Source organism: Thalassophryne amazonica, chromosome 5 (assembly GCF_902500255.1).
Source record: "Thalassophryne amazonica chromosome 5, fThaAma1.1, whole genome shotgun sequence".
NCBI classification, from domain to species: domain Eukaryota; kingdom Metazoa; phylum Chordata; class Actinopteri; order Batrachoidiformes; family Batrachoididae; genus Thalassophryne; species Thalassophryne amazonica.
The window spans coordinates 33,446,315-33,454,487 of NC_047107.1; the positions used below are offsets into that span (position 1 = coordinate 33,446,315).

The window sequence follows — 8,173 nt, forward strand, 5'->3', positions numbered from 1 at the left end:
AGGATGTAATAAAATCATCTGAGTTTATTTATTTGTCTGTTTGTTAGCAGGATTGCATCAAAACTACTTTCACCACAGATACATATAAGGCCATGGAAGAACCCATTAAATTTTGGAGGTGATCCAGAACCGGATCTGGACTCTGGATCAAGTTTCACTTTATATAGGCTTTGAAGAATTACTGTTAGCAGGATCATCTCAAAACTACTGCACGGATTTTGCCAAAAATGTCACCACAGATACATATTAGGCCATGGAAGAACCCGTTACATTTTGGAGGTGATCTGGAGCCGGATTCTAAATCACCTCCAAAATTTAATGGGTTCTTCCATGGGTTTCACATTATATAGGCTTCGAAGCATTACATCAAAAGTCGTTCACAGATTCTCACCAAATTTGCACCCCAGATACATATAAGTGCATGGAAGACTCCACTGAATTTCGGAGGTGAGCCGGATCCAGATTCTGGATCAAGATTTCACTATTACAACAAAACTACACAATAAAATCACCAGTGTAGAAGTAACACTGACAGTGTTAAATTAACACTGCCGGTGAACATATGGTTCTACTCTGGTCAGAGTGGGACCATATGTTCACTGGCAGTGTTAATTTAACACTGGTGATTTTACTGTGAACTTCACAGATTCTCACCAAATTTGCACCACAGACAGATATTAGGACATTGGAAGTCTCCACTGAATTTTGGAGGTGAGCTGGATTAGCGGAAGTGAGGAATCTTTGTTTGCTCTTGTTTGTATTATATTTTGGCTCATGAAAAGCCACTTCTAACAGGGCTTTGACCTTTAATTTTTTTTTTCCAAACTAAACATTTGTGGAACTGGAAACTCTATGAGTGTGCTGCTCTACTTTACGTTTTTAAAATGTAAATCAGTGTATGGAGTGTTTGCATGCTGTTTTCATGTGAATGTTCACACTGCTGTTTTTACACATTCAATGCAATTTAATATTTTTTTCACAAACAGTTAAATTAGTTATGGACTAACAAGAGTAGTTTTGCACAATAGTCATTAAGAAATCATTTCAGCTATCATAAGCCTTCTTTTACTCTAAGTTTTATTTGCAGTATGAATACTGTTTCCCAGCACAGCACGGGGATGTCTGTAAATAAAAGAGGTTTACAGCTTCAGTGTTACCCTTCTGTCTTGATTAATCAGATGCATTGGAAGCCATGTTACCTACTGAAGTTGGTGTAACTCACGCTGACTGTTCAGGTCTCTGAGTTTACAGAGTGCATCAGCTTCTCAAATCAGTCACAAGCTAAATTAAAAAAATATATAACCTGGGTTTTATTCCCACTCAGTCTACTTGTCTGTTTCCTTGAAAAAGAAACTTCATCTGCATTGTGTCAGTCTAACCAGATGTACATTGGTACCAGCCTTGGCTGGGTAAGTAACCTGCGATGGAATGGCATCCCATCCAGGCAAACTGTACAGTCTCATCTACTTCATGCTACTAAATCCGAGCATAAGTACCAGAACCAGTAGACCGAATGCTGCATTTACACATAGGCAAGACGCATTACAAATGTCATATTTGTGTCATTCCTGGCATTCTTAACATGACTTAATGCATCTGAATAGGTTTCTTAATAGTGCGTGTTAGTGCGTAATATTCATGATTCTCGTGGAGCATGTTATTGGCTGTCAATAAATCTTCCATGACTGTCACGCACCACCCTCATTTCGCCTCACGTCATTGAGGTCGCACCTGAGTGTGTTTATCTGTCTTGATTAGTGGTGATCTTTAATAAAGCGTGACAGGGTTATTCTCTGACGTGCACACAATTAAACCCTGTTGCACCGCATTCAGTTTCATTGCTGCAGTATGCTGAAGAAGGACAGTGACGCCAAGTCGGCTAAAGGTATTGTTCCAGGGCTCCTCAGTGTGCTCCTGTAGGTGATTCACCTGCTGCATGTGCCTGATGTTTGGGAAAACAAGCAAGACGAGAGCCACATGGATCCACACATCTGGCTCTCTCTGTCTCCTTCTCCTTTCTGTGCCACTCCATGGCACAGAGCCCAACTAAGCATGCAGCCACAAAGTTCTTCTGCTGTGGATTTTCAGGAGTAAATTGGAGCGATCAGAATTGTTCAACAACTGATGGTTGGATGAATATAGCGGTGTGTGTGGAGACAATTCCCCTCATTCACAACATGACAGAACTCAATGATGCGGTGTTGTGCACTATCGCGCGTAACAACGGGACCGGAGTGCGTAATGGTTCCTGATAATTCTCCAGCAACACGTGCCATTAATCGTAATGCCCCAAATCATCACATTTGTGGCATTCGTGACTTGCCGTCATTATGTGTAAACGCAACTTAAAGGACTTATTTCTTCTATTTTAGCTACTTTCACTAAAGCAACACAAATACACAATTACATGTCAATCACCATGTGAATAAGTAACCTTCACAGCTTGCTAAAGGTCTGACACCGCAGGGATTAGCTGATATGGTGTTTTTCCAACACTGGAATAAAGTATAACAATACTCCTTGGGTAAAGCACTATAAATATTTACTGTAGCTCCTCAGCAATCTGCCAGCAATCTGTGGTCTTTGTTGTGACAACACTTCTACTGGTCAGTTAACTCACTGTAGATCTCAGGATGGAAAGAGAATTATAATACTTAATCCTATGTGGCAATGACACAAAACAAGACAGCAACATCAAAAAACTGATCTACAAATTAAGCTATTAGTTAACAGATAAAGAATGTTATTTTGTGGGATTTATACAGTGCATCTGGAAAGTATTCACAGGGCTGCACTTTGTCCACATTTTGTTATGTTACAGGGCAACATGGTGGATTAGTGGTTAGCACTGTTGCCTCACAGCAAGAAGGTCATGGGATTAATTCCCACCTGTGGCCTTGCAGTGTGGAGTTTGTATGTTCTCCCCATGTTTGCGTGGGTTCTACTCCTGCTAAATAAGGGAGAGACACTCCTCTTCTTCTTGTCTCCATAGGGGAAAAACTACAGAGGATCTTTAGACAGCACAAAATCCCAGTTTACTTTAAACCGGTTAACACCTTGAGACAGAAATTAGTTCACCCTAAAGACAGGATCCCTAGTTACAAACAGAGCAATGTAGTGTATGCTATCAGATGTCAGGAAAACAGTAACGAACACTACATAGGTGAGACTAAGCAACCTTTACACAAAAGGCTATACCAGCACCGCAGAGAGGGCGCCAGTGGACCTCAGTCTGCAGTTCATCTCCACCTTAAAGACACTAACCACACATTTGAGAACAAGGAAGTTAAAATCTTAGCCAGAGAAGAAATGGTTTGAGAGTGGGGTCAAGGAGGCATTCTATGTGAAACAGTTGAAACGCAGCCTTAACCGGGGAGGGGGTCTGAAACACGCTTTGTCCCCTGTTTACAATGGGGTACTCAGGTCAAAGCAGTTTCAGTCTTTTGTTCATGGTAATGAGTCATTCACATCATCAGGAGAGTCGTCAAGGGAGTCATCAGGAGAGGCATCCGTCCCGTCATTATGAGGGACAGCTGCCCTGTCATTAGGAGGGTGCTAACTAGAGCACAATAGGTGCTATTGTTTAGTCACTAGCCTATAGCAGTCTACCGCTTGGTAGGAGGGGTCTGGTTAGGTTTAAAACTCCAGCTTTTGTGGCTTCTATTTATTCTTCTCTACAAGAGTCAAGACAGAAGTCAGACTACCAGAGCAAGAATTTTAGCTGAGGAAGCTTCTGCGATTTGAAGTGAAACGTCCTCACGTCAAGCAACCCAGTCCAGTTGAAGATTCAAGCTTCTCTACTATGGAAACCACCTGGACAACTGAGAGCCTACATAGAAACAGTCAGGTGTCATGTTTGAAGAAAACCAGGCACCATCCCTACAGTGAAGCATGGTGGTGACAGCATCATGCTGTGTGGATGTTCTTCAGCAGCAGGAACTGGGAGACTAGTCAGGATTGAGGGAAAGTTGAATGCAGGAATGTACAGCGACATCCTGGATGAAAACCTGCTCCAGAGCACTCTTGACCTCAGCCTGGGGCGATGGTTCACCTTTCAGCAGAATAATGACCCTAAACACACAGCCAAGATATCAAAGAAATGGCTTCAGGACAACTCTGAATGTCCTTGAGTGGCCCAGCCAGAGTCCAGACCTGAATCCGATTGAACATCTCTGGAAAGATCTAAAAATGGCTGTGCACTGACACTCCCCATCCAACCTGATGGAGCTTGAGAGGTGCTACAAAGAGGAATGGGCAAAACTGCACAAAGATAGGTGCACCAAGCTTGTGGCATCATAATCAAGAAGACTTGAGGCTGTAATTGCTGCCAAAGGTGCGTCAAGAAAGTATTGAGCAAAGCGTGTGAATACATGGGGCTTCAGCTTAGGCTTGTGAGTACAATGTCAAGGGAAAAAATTGATTTACTCCATTTTGGAATAAGGCTGCAACATAACAAAATGTGGAAACAGTGAGGCGCTGTGAATACTTTCTAGATGTAGGGGAAGGGGGCACAGTGGATCAGAAATGTTGTTTTGTGGCAGCATGAATACATTATGCATAGGTTTAAGTCATTGTATTGTGGATTTCGTACAGCAAGTTACTGTTTATATGGCTGTATTATTTATGTCTCCCCAAGTGTAATTTACAGGTGTTTAAAATCAATTTTAAAATTTTTAATTCACTGTACCCTGGACACTAATTCACGGGACACAGTGAGTCAACTTAGAGTGTAATGAAAAAACACATGATTATAAAGATTTCTTCAAAATTATTAAATATATGCTGAGGCATATACAAATTATAATCCAGCAAACCAGCTATGTAATGTGAGAGTGTCTTATATAGTGATATAAGTCCTTTAGAAACTATTATAAATACAACTGTCATAATTTCTGTTCAAATGTTAAAACAGTTGTTTATATACACAAATTATAGAAATAATTCATGGAAAAATAAATGTATAAGCTTCAACAAGTAATATTTGTCATCCACGTGATACTGGGGCTTAGTAAATCACTTTCTAGACTGAGTCACTGTGCCCCGGGTGCATGTGATACACATGAGTCATGTTATCAAATAGCTGATAGTCTGGAGAAGACATAACACATACTCATCAGTTGGGTGGGGTAGTCTTCTCACTAATAACAATTTTTGGGAGCCACCTTTCCTCTGTTGTGATAAATAAATACAAGGACACTGACATCCACAAAATTTACTTTATATTGGAAAAAAGTGACTTCACTTGCCACTTAGTTTTACCCTTAATGTATGCAAAAACAAAAAACACTAATTTATAAGGGGGATGTCTTTATGCATAAAAATATGGCATAACTGCTGCAAATATATAAGTAGTTTTGCAGATATAGCTACTGATTCACCGTGCCCAGGTTTCCCCGACTGTATGTAAAAGCAACAAATAGCCATTCGTTATTGCAATTTTTGCATATGTACCTATAATTTTGCTGGTTTCTTATTCTTAAAGCTTGTGGCTTGATCACACATTTTATAGTTTAAATTGTTTTACTGTCTTGTATTGCTGTTGTGAAGAACTTTGCATAGGCTGCTGTGGAAAATGCTATGTAAATAAAGTTATTTGTCCTGTAAGTTGGAAATTCTGGTGTCTTGTGATGTCAGCATTATTCTAACGCAACAAGCCATGACTGTGCTGGGGCAATAATGCTAACTTTTCTCCCTCAAATTGGTTCAATGTACACTCAGTGGACACTTTATTTGGTACACCTTGCGAGTACCTGGTTGGACCCTCTTTTACCTTCAGAACTGCCTTAATTCTTCATGGCATAGATTCAGCAAGGTGTTGGAAACAGTCCTCAGCGATGTTGGTCCATATAGACAAGGTGACGTCAGGAAGTCAGTCGCCCATTCAACCAGTCTGCCAATTCTCCTTTGACCTCTGACATCAACAAGGCATTTTCTTCCACTGGATATCTTTTCTTTTTCAGATCATTCTCTGTAAACCCTAGAGATGGCTGTTTCTGAAATACTTAGACCAGCCCACCATACCACATTAAAAGTCACTTAAATCCTCTTTCTTCTCCATTCTGATGCTCGGTCTGAACTTCAGCATGTCATCTTCACCATGTCTAGATGCCTGAATGCACTGAGTTGCTGCCATGTGATTGGCTGATTTGCTATTTGTGTTAACAAGTAATTTAACAGGTGTACCTAATTAAGTGGCCAGTGAGTGTATATTAGGCGCACTTCCCACTTCAAACCCCACCCCAGCCACATATTCCTGTGTAATGTGGAGTTGCATCACAAAGGGCATACGGTGTAAAACTTGTGCCAAATCACCATGCAGCTCCATCTTGGCTCTGCTGTGGCGACCCTGAGTGTAAACAAGGGAGCAGCCAAAGGGACTTACTGTTAAGTCACTAATTTATTTAAAAAGTGCAGAGAATGAGGAAGCAGGAAACAGGAAGAAGGAAGCTGCTGCTGTCTAACTTTTTCTAAATGATCAGCAACACGTCTTGTGAGGGACGGGTTTTTGAAATATACCACCTTCATTAATCAGAGCTACGCGGCTGATGTGACACCGCTACAGCTGGGATCATAACAACACAACACAAAATTGTGTTGACGGAACATGAATAAGTGTTGTAGCATTAATCCACTTGGCGTGGAATGTGAGTGCACTTTAAAAGTTGTTTTAGAGGCTTCAGCCCCTGGCGCCATGTATAACATACTGCAACGAGCCTTATCGCGCAGATTGAAGATAAAGCTAAGAGGGGGAAATGTAGAGGAAGGGGAACTGCGTTGTGTAATTTATGACTGGATGATCCATCACGGGCAAGAATGTGCTGTTGCATCTGAATTTTTTGGAGTTTATGTGATATAAAATATGGTGAAATCTGCTGTGCCTGAGAAAAGCCTGTGATTGTATAATTTATTGCTGACTCAAATGTGGTTTAGAGGAGTTCCCTGGAAAAGAAAAAACGGCTTGTTCTCTGTAATTGACCCGATTCAGTTAGTGGGGAGGAAAATCAAGACAACTACAGGGACAAGCGACATCTTCAATGCTTTTTTTTTCACCTGAAAGTTCTGTCCTGCACGCAAGTCCCTTGGCACGTTCACCTCTGCGGCACAACCACACCTCAGCCCGTGTCTCATTCAACACGACCCGCATGTTCACAAGAATGTTGACTGACCTGTTTAAACGTGTTGCACTGGCGAGACATAACGAACAATAACGCGGTGAATGTAGCACTTGCAGAAGAAGGAAGGTGGTTAAAATAAACGAGAAGATAGGGCCAAGTTTAGAGACAGCAGGAGGGCACAAATGGCGTGAAAACATGAAGTGTGTGGCTTACGATAGCATCTCTGCAGCCAGTTTCCTTTTTGCTTTGGAACATTGCTCGCATTGCTCGGCGTATGTGTGCGCCGGTGATGAGCTTAGACCTGTTCCTCTGACTTTTAAAATAGAACAGCCAGTCCCTGTTTGGTTTTTCCTTTGCAGTGAGGCTCCAGCCCCAACATGCAGATCCCTATCAGATCTGCAGCGGCGACCCTGGGTGAAAAGGGAGAAGCAGAAAGAACTTACTAGTGAGGCCCCAGCCCAAAAAAATACAAACAGGACATCTCATTGCACAGGGGAAGCAAAGCTCATTAAAGGGGAAATGAGCAACCAGGGGGGAAAAAAACAACCAGGGTGGAAAAACATGCTTTTAATCCCTGTGTTATGACAGAAAATGCTGAAATGTTGAATAGGCTGTAAATCCATCTTTTTTAGTGAAACTGGCGTAACATTTCTGAGATGGAACAGCTGATTACCGCAATAGGAGATGCAAAAAAGAGATAGATTTTTTAAATCTGCTGTAGATTTAGAGGAAAAACATTTGCTCAGGTCATTTATTCACCTTATATCCTCCAGTCATGAACCTCCTCTTTGGTCTCCCTCTTCTCCTCCTGCCTGGTGGCTCCATCCTCAGCATCCTTCTCCCTATATACCCTGGGTCCCTCCTCTGCACATGTCCAAACCATCTCAATCTCGCCTCTCTGACTTTGTCTCCAAACCGTCCCACCTGAGCTGTCCCTCTAATATGTTCATTCCTAATCTTGTCCATTCTTGTCACTCCCAAAGAGAATCTCAACATCTTCAGCTCTGCCACCTCCAGCTCTGCCTCCTGTCTTTTTGTTAGTGCCACTGTCTCTAAAC

General features: G+C 41.7%; 1 protein-coding gene across 1 annotated transcript in view; it reads right to left on the reverse strand.

Moving 5' to 3' along the window:
- The window catches only part of adrb3a (adrenoceptor beta 3a), a 107,228-nt gene extending 99,295 nt beyond the window's left edge, over positions 1-7,933 (reverse strand). Inside the window, exons 1-2 of the mRNA XM_034169945.1 lie at positions 7,875-7,933; positions 7,329-7,525 (exon numbers count right to left, since the gene is read on the reverse strand). The gene's annotated coding sequence lies outside the window, so the exon portion shown is untranslated. The remainder of the gene's footprint in view (positions 1-7,328; positions 7,526-7,874) is intronic.
- Positions 7,934-8,173: the final 240 nt, after the last annotated feature.